Source organism: Lissotriton vulgaris, chromosome 10 (genome assembly GCF_964263255.1).
Source record: "Lissotriton vulgaris chromosome 10, aLisVul1.2, whole genome shotgun sequence".
Lineage (NCBI taxonomy): Eukaryota > Metazoa > Chordata > Amphibia > Caudata > Salamandridae > Lissotriton > Lissotriton vulgaris.
In genome coordinates, this window is record NC_141698.1 from 727,399,660 (window position 1) to 727,421,166 (window position 21,507).

A 21,507-nucleotide genomic window follows, 5' to 3' on the forward strand; every position below is an offset into this window, starting at 1 on the left:
GCATAATTTATGGCATTTGTGCACACCTGATCTCAAGAGGTGTGTAGAGACTCCCTTGCGCTTCGTGGCGCTTTAGGCTCATTCTCCCCCCTCCCTTCAGCTCTGGACCTTCTCTCGGCTGAGTGTTGACGCCGAGGGCAGGGCTCCGGTTTAGGCGGCCATCTTGGGTCGGGTTGAGCTGGTGACGCGCTCTGGCAGCGCTACAAAAGGGGCTCGTGTCAGGTGATCGGGTGATACTGACAACAGCAACTTTCCCCTCCTGAGGCGGAAGCCGGGAGGTCTCCTACCTTTCCTTGTATTTTAGCTGCTTTTAACTTGACCAAATTGTAACTTGCATAATTTATGGCATTTGTGCACACCTGATCTCAAGAGGTGTGTAGAGACTCCCTTGCGCTTCGTGGCGCTTTAGGCTCATTCTCCCCCCTCCCTTCAGCTCCGGACCTGCTCTCGGCTGAGTGTTGACGCCGAGGGCAGGGCTCCGTTTTCGGCGGCCATCTTGGGTCGGGTTGGGCTGGTGACGCGCTCTGGCTGCGCTACAAAAGGGGCTCGTGTCAGGTGATCGGGTGATACTGACAACAGCAACTTTCCCCTCCTGAGGTGGAAGCCGGGAGGTCTCCTACCTTTCCTTGTATTTTAGCTGCTTTTAACTTGACCAAATTGCAACTTGCATAATTTATGGCATTTGTGCACATCTGATCTCAAGAGGTGTGTAGAGACTCCCTTGCGCTTCAGGCTCATTCTCCCCCCTCCCTTCAGCTCCAGACCTGCTCTCGGCTGAGTGTTGACGCCGAGGGCAGGGCTCCGGTTTTGGTGGCCATCTTGGGTCGGGTTGGGCTGGTGACGCACTCTGGCAGCGCTACAAAAGGGGCTCGTGTCAGGTGATCGGGTGATACTGACATCTGACAACAGCAACTTTCCCCTCCTGAGGCGGAAGCCGGGAGGTCTCCTACCTTTCCTTGTATTTTAGCTGCTTTTAACTTGACCAAATTGTAACTTGCATAATTTATGGCATTTGTGCACACCTGATCTCAAGAGGTGTGTAGAGACTCCCTTGCGCTTCGTGGCGCTTTAGGCTCATTCTCCCCCCTCCCTTCAGCTCCGGACCTGCTCTCGGCTGAGTGTTGACGCCGAGGGCAGGGTTCTGGTTTCGGCGGCCATCTTGGGTCGGGTTGGGCTGGTGACGCGCTCTGGCAGCGCTACAAAAACAGACGGTGATGACTCCGCACAGCGGACGCGTACAGCGGATACGTACAGCGGACGCGCCGGACCTGCACCGGAGTCGTGCCAGAGTCCTGCCCGTCTGCGCTCGTCCGCGCTCGATCGGGCTCAGGGACCAGGCACTCTGGTAGGTGTATTTCCTACTCTGCTAATGACCTCCTAGCATTGGACTCAGGCAGGCACAGCGTAAATTCCACCATGTGCTCCATCCTCAAGGAATGTAACATCTTTCGATCTCCTAGCCGTAGAGACACTTGCCTACCACTTCCCTTGAAGCTAGCTACTCTAAATACTAGGTCACTACAGAAACATCACCTGGAAATTTTTACCCTTTTACAGGATGAGACCATCGATATATTGACCCTTACTGAAACATGGCTGGGTGATAACTCTCCCCCGACATCATAGCCGCCCTTCCAAGTGGATATGATATGATTTGGCATAATCGCCCGGATGGTGTCCGGGGTGGAGGCGTAGCAACTATTTTTAAAAAGCAGCTCACAGTGGCGAAAATTTTAACTGAGACAATAAATTCTGTAGATTTACTTGGGATAAAAATTACTATGAACAATTCTTGCCTTATCATCCTAACAGTTTATTGTCCACCACAATGTACATCAACATTTATTGACCTTTTTTTCTCATTATATCAGATATATGCACACAATATAAAAAAATCTTGGTGACTGGTGACTTCAATGTTCATTGGGATAAGACAGATAAAGATCTGCCAACATAGCAGTTACAGACTTCCATGACCGCTTTAGGCCTGGAACAATTAGTGGAAGCCCCAACTCACATAAAGGGTCACACTCTCGATCTAATCTGGACTTCTATGTCAGAGGTGGCCCTTACGAGTATTACACCTTGTATTTGGTCTGACCACCATCTACTCTTGTGCGATGTACCACAAGATAGCCCTCAGGTCAAACTCCCGCTAAAAACTAAAAAAGTGCGCCAATGGAAAAAAGTTGATTCGGTAACTCTAACAGATGCCCTTTCCAAACATGTACATAAATCAATGAATTCATATGATGACTTAGATCTAGATCTAAACTATGACACCATAGTAGCTAGTCTCAGACAATCGATTGACCAGATAGCCCCGGAGAAGACACAGAAAATAAAGGGTGCGGAAAAAGGGACCCCTTGGTTTACCCAGAGCTTGAGGGATCAAAAAAGAAAGCTCCGCTATCTTGAGAGATGCTGGAGGAAATCTAAAAACGATACAAATCGCGAACTGTATAGAACATCTTTTCAGTTGTATAAAAAGCTTATCGTATCAACTAAAAAGGACTACTATGAAACCCGCATAAAAAATGCAGTAAATGTCCAGAAAGAAACCTTCCAAATCTTAAAAGAATTAAGTAAGAAGGAAGAAAAGGTAGATACAGTGATAGACTGCAACATCTTCCAAGGCTACTTTCTTGAAAAAGTAGCAATCATCCTGTCAGACATCAAGAAAGAAATCCCTAACATGTCTACCATTCCACTGCTCCCTCAAATTCCTTCGACCCCTATCATCTCTAGATTCCCCAGCATAGATTCTACAACCCTCAGACAACTTGCTATCTCCACCAAGTCAGGCTCCCCTGCAGATCCCTGCCCCCCTGAAATCTTTCTGCTGGCACTTCCTATTCTGGAGGACCAGATCCTAGACCTCCTAAATAACTCATTAGCCACAGGACTACTACCAGCTAGCTTTAAAGAGGCACGTGTTAAACCCCTGATAAAAAAAACCAGGGGCTGATCCAACCAGCCTGAAAAACTACAGGCCAATTTCCCAGCTGCCTTTTCTGTCTAAAATCTTAGAACAGCATGTATTAAAATCATTGTCACATCTCCTGAAATCACATCATCTACTCCAGGACCGGCAAGCTGGGTTTCGTGCCCACCACAGCACCGAATTAGTAATGCTCTCGGTGCTGGATGAGCTTAGATGCATGGCTGACAGTAAAAAACCAAGCGCCCTGATACTCTTAGACCTTTCAGCGGCGTTTGATACTGTCAGCCAGTCACTGCCCCTGGACAGACTAGCCATGTCTGGGATAAAAGAACAAGCTCTCCAATGGCTAACGGCTTTTCTGTTAGGGAGGACGCAGAGGATCCAATTAGCAGATCGTGTATCTGATGTAGGCGTCTTGGAATGTGGAGTCCTGCAAGGGTCCGCACTCTCGCCACTCCTATTCAACTTATACCTGCAGCCACTGATAGACTCTTTGGTAAACATGGGCTGTAAAGTTTTTAACTATGCCGATGATACTCAGCTGTTGCTGAGTATCGATAATACAACATCGGCTCAGTCCATGGCCCAAAAGATATTGCGGTTTACAGTGAACTGGATGACGTCCAACCTATTAAAAATCAATCCAGATAAAACGGAGGTCCTAGTAGTTTCAACTATTGCCTCACCCTGGAATGATCTGTCTGGCCCCAAGAACTTGGACCTACCCCAAAGCCATGCCCCAGCGTAAAGAGCCTTGGTATTAAGATCGACCAGGAGCTCTCGATGACCAGCCAAGTATCCGCGGTGGTTGGATCATGTACCAACCTGATTAGGCAGTTGCGAAAGCTAGCCCCTCTGCTTTCCACGAACATGCTTCGAACCATTGTTTCAGCTACAATAGTCTCCAGAATCGACTATGGGAACGCACTATATCTAGGTCTCCCAAAAAATTTAATCAATCGTCTACAAGTCATCCTGAATGACGCAGCACGGTTAATCTTTGGATCACCTAGACAGACCCATGCTTCCCCTCTACTTTATAGGTTACACTGGCTCCCTATAAAGCAGAGGGTTGAATTTAAAAGCCTGTGCATCGCCCATAAGGCAATTTATGGGCAGGCGCCTGCCTATATAAAAGAGAGGCTTGAAGTGTATAATCCCAAGCGAGCTCTACGATCCTCCAATTCCCTACTGCTATCATGCCCGCGCTTTAAAATGGCGACCAAAGGTGGCAGATCCTTTTCAGTCCAAGCCCCTACCATTTGGAATAAGCTACCGGAGGTCCTTCGTAAAGAATCTAATCTTCTCCGTTTTAGGAAATCTCTGAAGACGCTGCTTTTCAGGGACGCTTTTGCATCCCTTTAAGATAGGCCGGTAATCTGTACTCTTATTCACCCTACTCCTTGTTGCTGTACTCGGTCAGAAGCGCCCTGAGACCTGTCGGTGATTTGGCGCGATATAAAACCCAGATACAAATACAAATAGAAGATACAAAGCTATGTAACAGATTCCAGAAAAGTTGGGAGGTAACCAAGTATAAGCTCGATCATTACAAACAAAATATGTTCCCTGAGACGGAACTAACGGAGGGAAATCAAGGGATGAGAAAATATATGTGTATGTACATTTCTGGTTATCGTCAACTTTCTTGCTGTTGATTTGGAGACAAAGATTACCTTAATGGGGCACAGTCCACACTGGGGAAGACTTGTATTTTCTAGTTTTGTCACTGAGAATGGAGAAATAGTGGGTAACATTCCATCCATCATAAGCTTTCTTTTCATCTAATTGAATCTTACTCTTCTCTACAATCTTGGCCATTACCACTATACTTTTGATCAAGGAGCTGTGGCTAAAGTTTAGTCCATTCCCAGAAGTTCTCACAGGGCTTCTAAGTCTGTTGTGGTATGCGGCTGAAAACATTGTCAAATAGGCCCAAGCTGAACCTTCGTATGAAAAAGGAAGAACCAAATATGGCATTCCCTTTTGTGTATTGTGTGGCATGAGTCCGCACACCCAACAATCAGTCATATTAATGGCCAACTGATGTTGGTGCAACAACTGAATAAACGTATTGTTCATATACTCGGCTCTCCTTATCTGTTCATGAGGGGGTAAAGTATGCATTTTGTGTGAAAAGACAGAAAGACGAGAAGGCAAAGAAGTCGTAGAATTAGCAACATTTCTTGATTGTAAAATGTGGATGATCCATCCTGTGCAGGCTAATAAAATACACAAAAACATAAGAACACACAAAGTTACGCCAAATCGACTACGTAATAATTTACAATATTTTGATCTCATTTCCTGCTTCCTATTTTCCCTACCTACAATTATTGTACCATCCATCTTTATCTAAAAAAAATGTCGCTCACGGCACTCTTCGTTAATTACTCAGCTAATCACTTCTGTATATCCTGAGGCACTAGCCACTTACTAAAGGAACAAATCAGGTTACAGTCTGAGTCTCCGACCGTGACCCTGCGACAGAGACAGATGGCACATCTAATACTAATATCACACAAAAAGACAAAAAGGACCAAAAAAGGAATGTCTTTAATTGATAAAAAAAGTGTTCAAGAGTTCAGTTCGTTGGGTCTTGGTCTTAAGTTGTAGCGTGTTTTGCTGATCTTTAAACAATATTTCTGGATTCGTAGTGTCTATTCGACGATGCACACGCACAGCAGCTTGAAGAATATCGTCATCTGCTTTTTCAGACTGAGTCCCATAAATCTGAGCATCACTGAATAGAACAAAACAAGGAACCGCTGCAGTATCCGATTCTCTTACACCACTGCGAATCCACTGATCAAAGGGTAATGGAAGTGGCACCTTTTTACAGTGCACTCCATGCACCCAGTTTCGCTTGCCCACCACCTTGACAGCTGTGCGAGTAACGAGCAGAACTTGCGTAGGCGTAGACCAACGAGGCTCTAATTTCTTAGTCCGTTGAAAGTTTTTCACGCAGACCCAGTCACGGGGCAAGATGGTGTGACCTGGATCTGTAGAGGCCTCCGGCAGAACACTTTGAACCTGTTGACGAATAATACTTAATTTAGTAGTCAAATCATGTATATAGTCAATTAACAGAGGATGTGGTATGTCTGAGTATCTTTTGGGGCGGGGGACGCCCCAAACATTAGCTGGGCGTCCAAATACTACTTCATATGGGCTAAGTCCCATACGAGAGTGCACAGTAGTTCTGGTTGACAAAAGAGTTAGGGGCAACACATCAGGCCAAGCAAGACCTGTACTGGCTTGAATCTTCGCCAGCTTAAGCTTGAGCGTACCATTGTAACACTCAACTAAACCCGCTGACTGTGGATGGTTTGCCGCATGGAATTTTTGTTTAATTCCAAGGCCAGAACATACTTTCTGCATTATCTGGCCCACGAATTCACTTCCATTGTCACTCCAGACAATGCGCGGCAAACCAAATCTAGGAAAGAATTCCTTAATCAATACTTTAGCAGTTGACAATGCAGTGTTATCTTTCAAGGGGTAGGCTTCTATCCAACTGGAAAAGGCAGATACCACCACCAGAACATACTTGAGGTTGTTGCAATGATCCATATGAATGTAATCGATCTGCAACACCTCAAAGGGATATGACGGGGGAGCAAAATGACCTGCTGGGGTTGGGGTACCCTTTCCTGGGTTATGCATTAAACAAACAATGCAATGTTTAACAACATTTTCTGCACATTTTGGAATTCCTTCTTTCTGCCATAACGGAGCCAAAAGCTTACATATGCCCTTTGCACTAATGTGAGCTGGACCATGAGCCATAGTCACGACCGGCAACACATAAGCGTCCAGTAACAACCATCGCTGATTTTCCGACAATTCTGTCCAACAACCCGTCGCATCTAACATTCCCGTCCTTTCTTTCCTCGTACTCAATTCTTTCTCAGTGGCTTCTCCCTGAATTGTTTTCACACTCTCAATCGGGTCTTCACACATTCCAATTTCCCTCACCCAATTTGCAGGACCTGCCAAATACATTCAACTAGTAGTGTTTCTAGCTGTAGTTTTCGCTACCTCGTCTGCAAACGCATTTCCACGACTCACATCATCTGTGATTTTCTTATGTGCACTGGACTTTATGATCGCTATCTGTGCTGGTAAAGTAAGTGACTCAAGAAGATCAGTCACTAACTGACCATGCTGAATCTTTGTTCCGTGGGAGGTAAAGAATCCTCTCTCCCTCCACAGCTTTCCGAAACTATGCGCAACACCGAAGGCGTACTGACTATCCGTGTACACATTCACTCTCTTTCCCTTTGACAGCACACATGCTCTAGTCAAAGCTATTAATTCAGCTGCTTGGGCTGAATTATATCCGATACGTGCCGTCTCAACAATTGTGCATAAGGTGGTGACAGCATATGCAGAAGTGGTTTCTCCATTTGGAAGCTTAAAACAAGAACCGTCCACCCATAGGATCCCGTCCGGGTCCTTGAGAGGAGTGTCCTTTAAATCAATCCTCCCCTTCATGTCTTCTTCTGTTCGAAAAAAACAATCATGCTTTTCCTGATCATCTTTCTCATCTGGAAGTGGCAACAGTGTAGCTGGATTTAACGTGTTACATCTTTTGATATGTATATGACTCGCTAGAAGTGTCAGCTCATAACCAGACAAACGAGCACTCGTGAGATGCTGTGTCTTGGTTCTATTTAGCAAAGTATCCACTGCATGTGGAACCATAACAATAAGTGTATTATCCAATACTAATCTGGCAGACTGTCTAATAGAAATTGCGGCAGCTGCTGTAGCTCTGAGACAACTGGGCAAAGCTTTAGCTACTGGGTCTAATGTAGCGGAGAAATAGGCTCATGGCCTTTGCTTATCTCCGAATTGCTGTGTCAAGACCGACAACGCGCAACCTTCTCTCTCGTGAACGTACAATGTAAAGGTCTTACTATAATCTGGGGTACCCAACACTGGAACGTAACACAGGGCAGTATGTAAATCAACAAAACTTTTCTGACATTCATCCGTCCAAGGGAGCGGATGGGGTGTATCTTTCAACGTTAATGCCACCAATAGTTTCGCCAAATGTGAAAAATTGGGAATCCATTGTCTACAGTAGGAAGTAATACCCAAAAAGGCACGCACTTCTCTCTGTGTGGTGGGTACAGACATCTGTGAAATAGCATGAATACGTTCTGGGGTCAATCGCCTTTCCTCCTTCGACAAGAGATGACCTAAATAGCTCACTTCTTGTCGGACATACTGTAACTTGGAGGGTGATACTTTGTGATTCAAAACAGCCAAATGATGCAACAATGCAATAGTCACGTTCTTACACACATCTTCCGTATCAGCAGCCACCAGCAAATCATCCACATAATGGACAAGCGTAGCACCTGGAGGCAAAGAGAAAGTATCAAGCCTTGAGGAGCTCTCTTAAATCGGAAACTTCGGCCACCCAAAGAGAAATCAAAGATATCTCTACTTTCTTCAGCAATGGGAATGCTAAAGAAAGCGTTCTTAAGGTCTATCACCGAGAACCAAGCCGCCGAAGCAGGAATCATTGTCAATAAAGCTGTAATGTCCGGAACAACAGGAAACTGTGGTATCACCATTTTATTGACTTCCCTTAGGTCAATAACAAATCTATAAACAGGAGGCTGTGAAGGATCCGTCCTCTTAAGGATCGGAAGAACAGAACTGTTACAAACATTGCCTCTAGTCTCTTTGACCACACCTTTCTGAATGAAGTCATCAACAATAGCCAACAATGCTCTCTCTCCATCACTTGAAATACGATATTGAGGAATGCGTGGCATTCTAACATTATCTTTAACTGTGACAACGTACGGTGGGATCGCAAGACGACCCACGTCATTCGGGCCCGTGGCCCAAAGGCTTTCTGGGAGAGAAAGTAACTCAGGTGGAAACTGATAGCGAGATAGATACATGGGGGACATCAATCTCTTTCCCAACGTGAGATGCACACCAGAAGGAGAACAATACAATGTCGCATGCAGTCTTTTTAACAAATCCAAACCCAGTAAATTCTCACCACAACCAGTTGTCAAGATAAGTGGAGCTTTCAAATCATAAGGACCAATGGAAACAGGCAAGGGGCAAGAAACCGGATTACGGACTGGAGCGCCAGAAATCCCACAGAATTATTTATTAAGCCAGACAAAGGTGCCCCAGGGAGTTTAGAATAAATGATAGAACTTCTCATCGCACCAGTATTCAAAAGAAACGGTTCTGAAACACCCATTGCATTGACAGTGACATACGGCTCATTTTGATCTACCGGAATCGACATAACTCCCTCACTTCGTCCATGGCTGTCCTATTCAGTCTGAAAATTGTCAGCCCTCTCTTCAACGTAGTAATCGTCATTGTAATACTCTGTAGACGGAACTGTCTGCTGGTCAAAATAATTCGAAGTAGATGAGGGAAGAAAACGCTACTCCTGAGAGGACGCACCTCGTCCTCTACCTCTAGAACCTGTCTGAAAATTACCAAGACCTCGGGGAGCAGACATCCCATTATTACGCTGTAATAAGACCGGACAACTATTCTTGAAATGTCCTTCATCCCTACAATATGCGCATTGATTAAGACCTAATGAAGGTCGGGCGTAAAATACTCAGGCTTTTGCAACAACCTCTGAAACTGTGGAGGCTGCTGAAACTGAGAGTTTTGTTGATGCTGATTCGAGCGAGGCGGATACGCCTGCTGTAAAAGAACTTTAGTTTTCAAATCTTTATTTTTCTTCTTTTGCTTCTCCTTCTCCTCCTTATCCCTATTCTCTTAATACTGTGCAGTAGCCAATATTTTAGCAGGAGAAGAGACAGCCCATGCACTTTCAGAACTCTTTAATTTATTCGATAATTCGTGATGCAAATTATATACAAACTTGTCCACAAACAATCGCTGACCACCCTCTACACTCAAGTCCTGACCACTGTGGTCTATAAACGTTTCTTCGAAGCGAGTGAAGAAATCCAAAACACTTTAATCTTTCTTTTGCTTGCATGTGGCCAGCTTATCCCAATTTACTCGCACTGCAGGCATCATTGTCTTCATCAATTCAATTATTCTACCTGGAAGAGCCGTAATCAAATCCTCGGGTTTTGCACCACCCACCTGATTCTCATCCGCAGCTCTAATAGCAGCCCAATCACCACCCAATTCAGCCAAATGATTTTCCCTACGAATCCGTGCCCATATACCTTGCGGAACAACATTTCCAAATAACATATCAATGTCAGCCAAATTCATAATGCAAGCATCAACTGTTTGAGACAATTCTTTGTAATATCCAGCAGGATTTTTACGGGGGTCGGGAAGAGTTTGGTTAAGCGCCAATACTTCAGACCTTTTCCAGGGTTCATGAACCCATATACGCTGGAAATGAGCAGGTACTTGAGGTGGACCAAGCACCTCTTCTCTCCATACGGGAGGAACTTCACGCATCAGATAATTCTTACTACCTTTTTTATTGGCGGGATCAGCCTTGGAAAAAGACAGGGACAGAAACATTGTTCGAAACGCAATGAGCCTAGTTACTGCCTCTTCAACTCGGTGTCCTACAATAAAACCCTTATCAAAATCAGCTTGTAATTTCAGAAGGTCCGAAGGAACTGTATCTAACTCCATATCTTCCCAACGTCTAATAAGAGTTTGACACATAATGTTGAAAACATATCTCTGCGTGGGCTTCCCCCATTGATGAAAGCAACCCATGATATCTTCAATACTATATTCTGGTCCATGCTCAATCCATTTACGAGCGAGAGAACCCAAAACTACTTTCTCGTCCGTAAGAGGAAGTTGACAACGAGATTGTCGTCTACAGAAAGCTGGAGACATTTTTATAGACCTAACAAAAGGAGAAAAGAAACTTGAAACAGCATCTGCTATCCTCCTCTGTGAAATAGGAGAATCCCTCGAGAGGATAGGAGGTATTACAGATGTAGAAGGCAACAGAGACTGAAACGTAGCAGACTGAAGAGTAGGAGCGGGAGAATGTGGGGGCTGAAGTACAAGCTGCGAGGGAGGAGCAGAAGCAGGCAAGGAAGCATTAAGGGGCTGTGACGGTTGCTGGACAATCGGTAATTGAGCAACCACTTGTTGAGCGACGGGAGGGGGTAACGGAGGTGTATTCGCATTCTGGACATAAGGCGGAGGTAAATTCAATAAATAAGACATTAAGGAATCTTCTTCTAATTCCTTACTTTTATCTAAAGAGGAAGTAGGCAACATCGGGTAGCATCTATCTATCACCATACGATATTGTCTCTCTGTTGCCTCCTTCGCATCGTCTACTTCGTTGTCTTTAAACTGTTGGGCAGCCTGTAAGACCAACATGTCTTGTGCTTTCTTATCCTTTTTCGCTTGTTTAATTTCTTTCTGTTTGGCTTCTTTACGCCAAAGGCGAAAGGAGTCGAACATAGCCGACCGGGCTTTTCTTCTAAACAGAATTGTTTCCAAATTATCTAATATAGCAGGATCAAAGCTACCATTCTGGGGCCATCTCAAAACTCCACTATTTTTCGTATATCGGACCCATGTCTCGTTAAAGGTATTGAGACCAATACCATGTTTCGAATAGAGCTCATAAGTGGGAGTTCCAACCGGAGGGATCGGACATGATTCCTCCAACTGGGAATCCCTCGTACAACCTAAATAACAAAATCTTTTGAACTTACTCAGCCCAGGCATCGTCACTTCTCTAGACTGATCACAAACAACAAGGGGTATAGATCAGTTAGATAGTACAATCGTACTTACCCCTTGGCTTCAGCTATTGCAATACCTGAATAGAGACTAAAAACAAAACAAAACAAAGGTCTGTGGGAGCGACCCACCAAATACTAAACTAAGAACCGTTCTGCACCAGCAAATGTCCGTCTATCATCTCGCTCTACCAAAACTTCAGAAGGGTCCAAGGCAGGGCGACAGTCAGGGCAGCAGTCGTCAGCAGCCGTCGGAGAGGAGTAGCCGCGCCGTCAAAGACCTTCGGTCCACTTCCGACATACAGGGGTCGATCACGTGGTGCGCTTCCTCCGGAGTTTTCTTGCGGGGCTCCTCACGACCCTCGGGCTCAACCGCTACCGCTGAAGGCGCCCCACGTGGGCGCCAGTTGGAGAACAGCAGCCTTAAGGCCCGGCGGCGCAGGGTACGCCTAAATCCCCGGGATTCACCTGCCTTGTCAAAACAGAGACACAGACTCTTCGTCTGGGGTAGAAGATGGTATTTATTAGCTGCAGCAAGTACAGTGGTCTTAGAAGTCGTCAGTACAACGAAGTTCAAAAGAGACTGACACTTAACTCCGTGGCACACAAGTTTATATACGATGCAATACAATGCAAAATGCAATCACACACGAGCATGAGCTATAGGCAAATGTTATAGACAATGTTTTAAGACCAAAGCAACTCAAGTTCCCGGTTCTGTTTGTCATTCGACCCCTTAAGTAAATCGCAAATGAATCCACACAATTCAATTTACAAGCAGAGAAAACACAGCTGCGTGTTGCAGAAGGACAGTCGAGAAACAGAAGAATGCATGAGACATGTAGCGAAGGACAGCAGATAAGATAAAAAAAGGAAACAATGGTGTGAAGTGACATGTAGTCTGGACGGGGATTAATCAGCTCAGACAGGAATTAGTGTACTCGGCCAGACCCTGACACTTGTTAGTAAACATAGGCGAGGAAGCCATCTGACACGCAAAGCAGAAACGACAAAAACATTGCGTTCACCGAGCTGCCTGAGTGAGGGCAACACAAAATGGCGGCGATCTCAAAATGGAGGCTGAGCACGAACGAATTCGTAATTTACAGAACCTCAGAGCTGCGAATATTCTTTTCAGTCACACTCTCACTTCCTCTCTCCTTTGATAAAGAAATGACACACAATGTTAACTTCCTTTTTATCTTACAGGTTGTGTTTCACAAATTGGCATCCCCCCAAACACCTCCAAAGCTCAAAGTTTGTGTATTCTGCGATGATGCGTGGCCATCGTAACAACGTCTGAAAAGGCTGCTTCAATATGTGATGCACCCTCTTTGATTCACGCCAATGGCACAAGGTGAGCAAAGAAGCTTGTTTCCGAAACAACGAAAAGTCATCTGTGGACGGAGAGAGTGGGTAGTGTGCAGCAGCTTCACTGCGTAGGAATGTACAATTGCCTCCGAGCAGTGAAAATAGATAGTTTACAACAGTCTGATGGGCAGATTTACAAGCCCCATGCGCTACTTTTGTGTCACTTTTAACATGGGAAAAGTGGCGCAAGGTGCTTGTAAATCTGCCCCTGAGTGCGCAAGAAAAAGTACTCACCTCCGGACTCTGCGAGTCAATGGGGTGCAACAGTCTGGGTACGCAGTATTGAGAACTTACCGCTATGAAGTGGGAGTGCATGAGATATACTACTTTGTAACAAAAACAGTGCACAGAAACCTCCTTACAGTTGAAGTTGATGAAATACAGTACCCTGAGTGTACAAAGAAATAAAGCAAAAATATACTTGTGTAGTTGTATGTACTATGCTATTACTAATTCCATATATACCATCGTTCAGATCACTAAACTGGAGGGTGCAGTATGAACCCGCATGTGCTTGGACACACAATGGAGGCAAAATGTGAGCTACGTAGATTTTCTCCAGTATTAACTGCTCCATCTATAACTTTCTCTTTCTCACAGTTTTATTGTTGTTTTTTCTCTATTTCTCTCTCCCACTCTCTCTCACATCATTTCTCTTTCTCTTTTAAAGTTATGGACGCTGCTGTCCACTCCGCCGATAAAAAAATCAAGGCTGAATGTACTACAGTCTGCAGTGTACAACCAAAGCTGAGTTCAAGTTGTGAACTCTGTTCGCCACAGTGTTTACAAAGGTAAGCCTAGATACACAATGCCTCCGATTAAATGCGTTAGAAATAAAGGGGCTTATTTATAAGCCCCTTGCGCCACTTTCGCGTCACTATTAACATGGGAAAAGTAACACAAAAGTGGCACAAGGAGCTTGTAAATAAGCCCCAAGGAATATTGTCCTGCATAATGACTTAATCTCTCACCTAATTCTATCTCATCTCTGAATCATTTTAAAGACCTATTGGTCCATACTGCAAATCTGACACAGTAGGCACTTCCATACAGACACCTCTTGAACGCGGGCCTATAGAAGAGGAGGAATGTATCAGACACACTGCAGACGTGCAAATTAAGAAATATTGCCAAGTATTACCTTAACTTGTAAAGTTTGACCTCATTCAGTCACATCGATCTAATTTTAAACACTTATTTTCATTTTTGTTTTGCAGATTACCTACCCTACTTCTATTGGAGTCCATATCTCATTTTGTTTATTATATTGTTTTCTTAAAGTTACGTTTCTAGTTATTTATTATATTGTTATCTTTAAGTTACGTTTCTAGTTATTTATTGTTGTTTCAATAAAAGTTCATTAAAAAAAGTTTATACGTCTTCTTTTTCCGACAACATTTCACTATTAATTAGTGTGATAAAAATATACTTAGAAAACATTTTAAAATAGAAATGATATTTATAACTAGAAGTATAATACTGAGGCTAACTCTTTACCAGCTCTTTACCACAGTATATAGCTACGACTAACGGTTCCTATGGAAAACATTTAAAACTCCAGCACAGTAACTGTTTCGATTAGCAACACTGTAAGATGAACTTCTAATCTCTGTGCTCTGGAAGTAAGCAGTTTGGGCATAGGGTTGAAAGGTACTGACTGTACAAAAACCGTTATATTTACCCAGGATCCTCTACATGACAGAAAGGAAAGCAAAGTAAGACAGAACACTGTGGAGCAGATTTACAAGCCCCTTGCGCCACTTTTGCATCACTTTTCCCATCTTAAAAGTGATGCAATAGTAACGCAATGAACTTGTAAATGTGGCCCACCCCCTGGAGCCCTCGAACGCCCTGGGGACCACCACCCCCAGGGTCGGCTCCTGCAGTGTCTCGGGGGGCCTACCCCAGGGACACTTCTGTTTGCTATGAGAGGACTGGAGTCTCGAGGCTCCCGCCCTCCCATAGCAAACTTGGGGGTCGATTAGGATCGCGGACGAACTTGCGTCCGTCCGCGACCCCAGAGCAGGAGGGAACCTCCGCATGGCATGCGGAGTTCCCTCCTGTGCAATTAGGATGTGACCTCCACCCTGGCGGTCACATCCTCTATTTTTAACATTGCCGCGGGTGCAGCTTCAAGCTGCACCCGCGGCAATGTTAAAAACGCACGCATTGCATTTGCATGCAGAAAGAGGCAGGCACCGCGCGGTGCCTGCCGCTTTCTGCATGCAAATGCAGGGGGGTACCATAGGTACCCCCGATGTGCACCCTCCACCCCCCCTTCACCTAGGGGGCCCGCAATGGGCCCCCGCAGTGAAGTTCCGTATGCTTTTCCGCGGCGGAAAACCCACCGCGGAAAAGCATAATTGACTGGCCATCCTAACATGGTGGACGGTGTCTGGAAGACACCGTCACCATATTAGAGCTTTTCCGCCACGGTTGTAATCCGACCGCGGCGGAAAAGCTGCGGACGGAAACCAGGACCCACCAGCCATCCTAATCTGGCGGTGGGTCCTTGGTCAGTCCGCTGCGGATTTTCCGCATCCTCGGGGCCGGCGGTGGCTTCCGCCGGCCCCGAGGATGCGGAAAATCCGCAATCATAATGACCCCCTTGGTTTGGATTTTGAAAGAGAGAGCAGGGAAATCTGTTCTCTCTTTCAAAATCCAAACCAGATTGCTTTTCCACATACATGTTCACCGCTCCCCATGTGTAAAAGCAATGCCAGCTCCCGAAGGACGCGGGTAGCCGGCGGGACAGTGGGGGCATTGGGCCCCCCCCCAAGGTCCCCAACGTTTTTATAAGACCCGGGGGATGGGGTCCCAGGGAATATTAGAATTACTGATGGGGGCTATTTTTTCACAGTAAAATTAGAAGTCGTGCACCCAGCGCGGCACTCAGTGCGGCTCCCTGGTGTGCACGTGTTGGATGCACAACTCATAACCTGTAGGGTGCGCGACTTCAGCGCGTTTGGTGCACAACTACGCGTTTGAGAGCCGGCATTGCTTTTCTACATGGGGAGCTGCTAACATGCAGCTCCCCATGTGGAAAAGCAATCTGGTTTCAATTTTGAAAGAGAGAACAGATTTCCCTGCTATCTCTTTCAAAATCCAAACAAAGTTTGCTATGGGAGGGAGGGAGCCTCGGCTCCCGTCCTCCCATAGCAAACAGCAGGGCCAAGATGGGCACCCCGGGACACTACAGGAGCCGGCGCTCGGCCCTCGAGTGCTCCAGGAGGGGGGCCACGCAGCCCCCCCCACAATACATAAAGCCCTAGGGGGTGGTGGTCCCCGGCGCTTTGGGGACCTTGGAGCCCCCCCAACCATTTTTTGTAGCCCCCGGGGGTGACGGTTCCCGGGACTGGGGGACCCCTCTGAGCCCCCATAAAATGTAATAATGTTGCCTCCTGGATTTGCCCCCCCGGGGGCTAATTATAAAAAAAGCGCATTTTTTCTTTTTTTTTTTTTACGGCAGAGTCCGCGCACATGCCGTTTAAAAAATATATATATAATTTTGTGGGCCCTGGGGGTCCTGCTGGGATCCCCTAAGCAGGTTTAGAGGGTCAAAGTATTTCTACCCTGCCCCCTGTCCACATTTTGCACACTTGTTCCACTGACTTCTTCAGCCTTGATTCTACCGTGGCTCAAAATGGCTGTTAACAGTTCCTGGTTTCGAATGTTGACAACCACTTGACAGTCAATTAGCATTCAGCGCGTGATCGGAAGGGTGCGCTTATGGTGCGCTCAGGGTATGCGGATCCACCACGGCCATAGATATATATATGTTTTTAACTGTAATTTTTTCAGGAACTACTGAACAGATTGACACCATTTATGAAAAAGGCAAGAGTCTGCACCGAGGACTACATCTCTGCCAAATTTGGCGTAATTCCTTTCAGCAGTTCGGGCAGTAGCTGTGGCTAAAGGTCCTATGGGAAATTGCATGGGTCAAAACACGTTTTGGGACCCCCCTTTTTTCTCGGCCACTGCTTCAGGAATCACCCTGAGACTTTCAGGAAAGGAGCGGACCTGAGCTGGCCATTAGTTTTGAAAATTTCGCGAAGATTCATCAACCAGCGCCAAAGTTATTCCAAACAGAAAGTTGCAGATTTCCTATGGAAAATAGGTCCTAACTATAACTAGGTCATATATATATATATATTTATTTATTTATTTATTTATTACAATGTTTTGTATAGCGCGAACAAGACCCTTGGGTATTAGAGCGCTTAACATAGAAAGTGAATTGGAGATTAATATATATACTAACAATTCTACGAAAAACAAGCATAAATGAGGTAGGTGATATATGTTACTCATGCATGTGCAGTTTGCATTAAGAGGTAGGTTAGACTTAACTTATATCGTAAGCCCTATATACAAACATAAATGAGGTAGAGGATTAAATCGTTTTGGATGTGAGATACAGTTATAAGTTCACATTGACATGGGGTAACGGTAAGGATACAGCTTAGTCTTATATGAGGCGTCAATCTGGTGTCCTCAAATTAGCCTTCCTACTATTTATGTCGAGTCTTCCCCTTCTGATGACATAAATGTTCAGTGTTAGGACGGCAATGGATCATAACAGTGATCAATAGGCTTCCCTATGTAAGGAATCTACTCATCAAAAGGCTCTTCACTTCCCGCTTAAATGTTACAATATTATGAATCTTCCTGATGTTAGGGGGGAGTGAGTTCCAGACTCTGGGGGCCGCTCCTGTGAACGCTCTGTCATAAGTCCTTTTCTTTCGGAAGAGGGCTGGCCGCAACAGCAACTCATTGGCGCTCCTAGCTGGTCTGTTACCTCCAGATAGCTCAATTTTCTTGGCTAAGTATCTTGGAGTGTTGCAATGGACCGCTTTATGAGTGATACATACTATCTTCATTTGGATTCTGGCTTCATAAGGTAGCCAGTTTAATGCTTTCAGGTGGGGAGATATATGATCAAATTTCCTTGATCCAGTGATGAGTCTTGCCGCTGCATTGAGGCAAGCTTTTAGTGGTGCTGTGTACGTTTTTGTTAAGCCAGCTAAGGTGGTGCAACCATATTCAATCCTAGAGATGACTAAGGATTGGATTGCCAGTTTAAGATACGCTTCTGAGATGAAAGGTTTCAATTTTCTTAAGTAGTTCAGGTGGAAGCGGGCACTTTACGCCATTGAATTAATGTGGGCTTTCATGTCGAGGTTCTCGTCTAAGGTGATTCCTAGCGATTTAGCTGAGTTGACTAGGGTTGGGGTGCAGTTTAGCGCAGTCACCAATTTGGTCCATTCCTTTATTTCCGTATGGCTCCTTGGTGGTGAAATTAGTAGGAACTGTGTTTTGTGTGCATTTAGCTTCAGATGATTGGTGGTTAACCATTGCAATGCCATTTTTAATGTCTCATTCATTATTTCAATTTCATCAAGGGAGGCGATCTTTATGTATCTTTGCGTGTCGTCTGCATACATGTGGTAGGATATCTGTGATTTTCGGAGAATTTCTGTGAGAGGTTCAACATACAAGTTAAACAGATCTGGGGATAATGTCGATCCTTGAGGGACTCCTATTGAGTTAGGGCATGGAGGTGAAATCGATTGGTTGACCAGGAATCGTTGTGTTCTGTTCTGTAGGAAGGACTCGAACCATTTCAGCACATTTCCAGACAATCCCATCCTGTCCTGCAGCTTGGTCAATAATGATTCGTGATTTACCGTGTCAAACGCTGATGATAGGTCCAGTAGAATCAGTAGGCATGCTTGATTTTGATCGAGGGCTTGTAACGTGTCATCAACAATATGGAGGGTCGCTGTTTCCGTGCTATGCCCTGATCTGATCCCTGATTGGCATTCATCTAGTAACGAGAACTTGGTGATGTGTTGACTCAGTTGGCCCTGCACGCATTTCTCAATTAGTTTGGCCAGTAAAGGGATGTTGGTCACTGGGCAATAGTTATTCGGATCTGCAGCATCTGCTGTAGGTTTTTTGATTATGGGAACATCTTGACCTGTTTTTAGACAGTCAGGGAGGATCCCTTGTGATAATGATGCATTTATTATTTTGGTCCAGATTGGAACCACAATGTGGCTGATTTCTCGAAGGCATTTTGCGGGAAGTGGGTCGTGATAGTGGTTGTTAGGTTTGATTTCCGAAAGCGTTTTGTTGATCTTGTCCTGGTCATATAATTCGAATGTGTCCCACTTTGCCTTGTTTTTTGTCTTAATACACTCTTTTTAAAAAAAATATGTTTATTAAAAAAATTTCATTGGCACACAACATACAAAAAAATGTCAATTGTATAAACAGAGATCACAATGCAAAAATTAAACAAAATAATTACTGTAAAAGAAACTTAAACATAAACATATAGGTGGAAAAACAAGATATTATTAACCATGACATGCACTTACTCTCTCTTTCCAGTGATATACAGGTTCCCATATTTTCATACCCAGTCTTCTTGCTCTTTTTCCTTTCCTAGCATATATACCTTTTTCAAGGTTAAATATCCCCAATAATAAAGCAATCCATTGTTGTGTTGTGGGAGGGAGAGGGTCCAGCCATACTCTAGCAATTAATAACCTATACACTGCCATTGCTAAAAATAAAAATTCAATATTGTCACCACTAAATCCCCTAACCCCTAACATAATAACTGTTGGTGTTAAAATCACATTTAAACCAAATGTATGACACATAAATTCTTCAATACCCTTCCGTAGATTATCTAATTGGGGACAGAGTGCGAAAATGTGAATACTATCTGCTGCCGGTGCACTGCAACGAAAACAAGTAATCCCTGTAGTCGCACCCCACTGTGCAATGCGATCCGGTGTGTAATAAAGTTGATATAAAGTTTTAAAATGTTGAGATTGAAGAGAGGCAGAACACAGAACAGAACATCCTAAATCCAGTGAATCCAAGAAACACTGAGTCTGCACCCCTAATTTCCCTGCCCATTTGTCTCCAAATTTCCCAGTATCATCTTTTTTTAATTCTGTTAAGCTAGCATAAAAGTATCGTATAGAACACTCTCCACCTTGATCTATAGATTCCATAAGGTTATTTTTCCGGAATCCACATTCTCCTCCTTTTTTCTTACAAAAAAAACTCCTAATTTGCAAATACTTAAAAAAACTATTTCTTGTTATATTATATTTTGCCATCAAATCTGAGAATTGCAAGATGTTCCCATCTATCCCCAACAGGTCTCCTATTTTTTTTAATACCTTTCATGTCCCATTCTGCCATTATAGAATCAGAGAAGATTAAAGGTGGTAGTGTTCTATTCCTATATATTCTAGTACACCTATTATATCTTCCCAATCCGCATTTTTTTGCTACCGCTATCCAGGTGTTATATGCAGCTTTAACTGTTTTAAAACGTGTACGTTTGTAGTAAGAGAAATCAGCACAATTTAGAAAAGCATTTGAAGCATCTGCCCCCATTACGATAGAGTATACCATTGTCGAAAAGGATCTAACATTCAGTTCTAATTCACCTGCACCCAACAAAGCCTGAGTGAATTGCAGTACAGATGCCCAATAATATAATCTAAAGTCCGGAACCCCCCATCCTCCGCTAGCCCTCGGCAAAGTCATAAACTTGTAGGCCCTTCTAGTCTTCCCATATGACCATATAAATTTATTTAATATCGATTCCAGCTTATTGAACCAAATTGATTCAAACAAAAGAGGAATGGTGCGAAAAAAATAAAGGAATTTGGGGAGTATAAGCATTTTTATTACATTTGTACGACCAACTAACGTAAGCCTAAGGTTATTTATTCTGACCAATTCTAAACTTACACTCCTAATTAAAGGGGAAATGTTCCGTTCTACCACGGTATCCAAATTAGGTGAAATCTCAACTCCTAGATACACTGCTGCTGCAACCACCTGTGTATCATTACATTGAACCTTTGTATTTTTGATAATCTGTGTTTTTGCACTATTTAATTTGTACCCAGATATACTGCCAAATTTACTAGCCTCCAGCTCAACCTCCCCCATTGCTTTAGATGGATCTGGGGTGATTATAGCAACGTCATCTGCATACGCTAATACGTTAACCTCTAATCCACTTGTGTAAAGAGGGGGGATATTAGGATTAAATTTCAAATAACGCAAATACGGGTCCATATACAATGCAAAAAGGAGAGGGGAGCTAGGGCAGCCCTGTCTAGTACCTCTTTTAATTTGTACAATTGCGGATAGGTCTCGATTTACTTTAATTCTAGCTGTTGGTGCCTTATATAGAACCTGGATTTCCCTAATATAATTATCACCAAAGCCATATGATTTCATTATTTCCCACAGATAATCCCATGCGACCCTGTCAAAAGCCTTCTCGGCGTCAAGGAATAAGGCTGCCACAGGGCCGCCGGCAACCTCCATAGCATCAAAGCAGGTAATCACTGTTCTAACATGTGTTGTAGTGCCTTTCCCGGGGATAAATCCATGTTGATCTGGAGAAACTAATTTGTCTATAACCATATAAATTTATTTAAT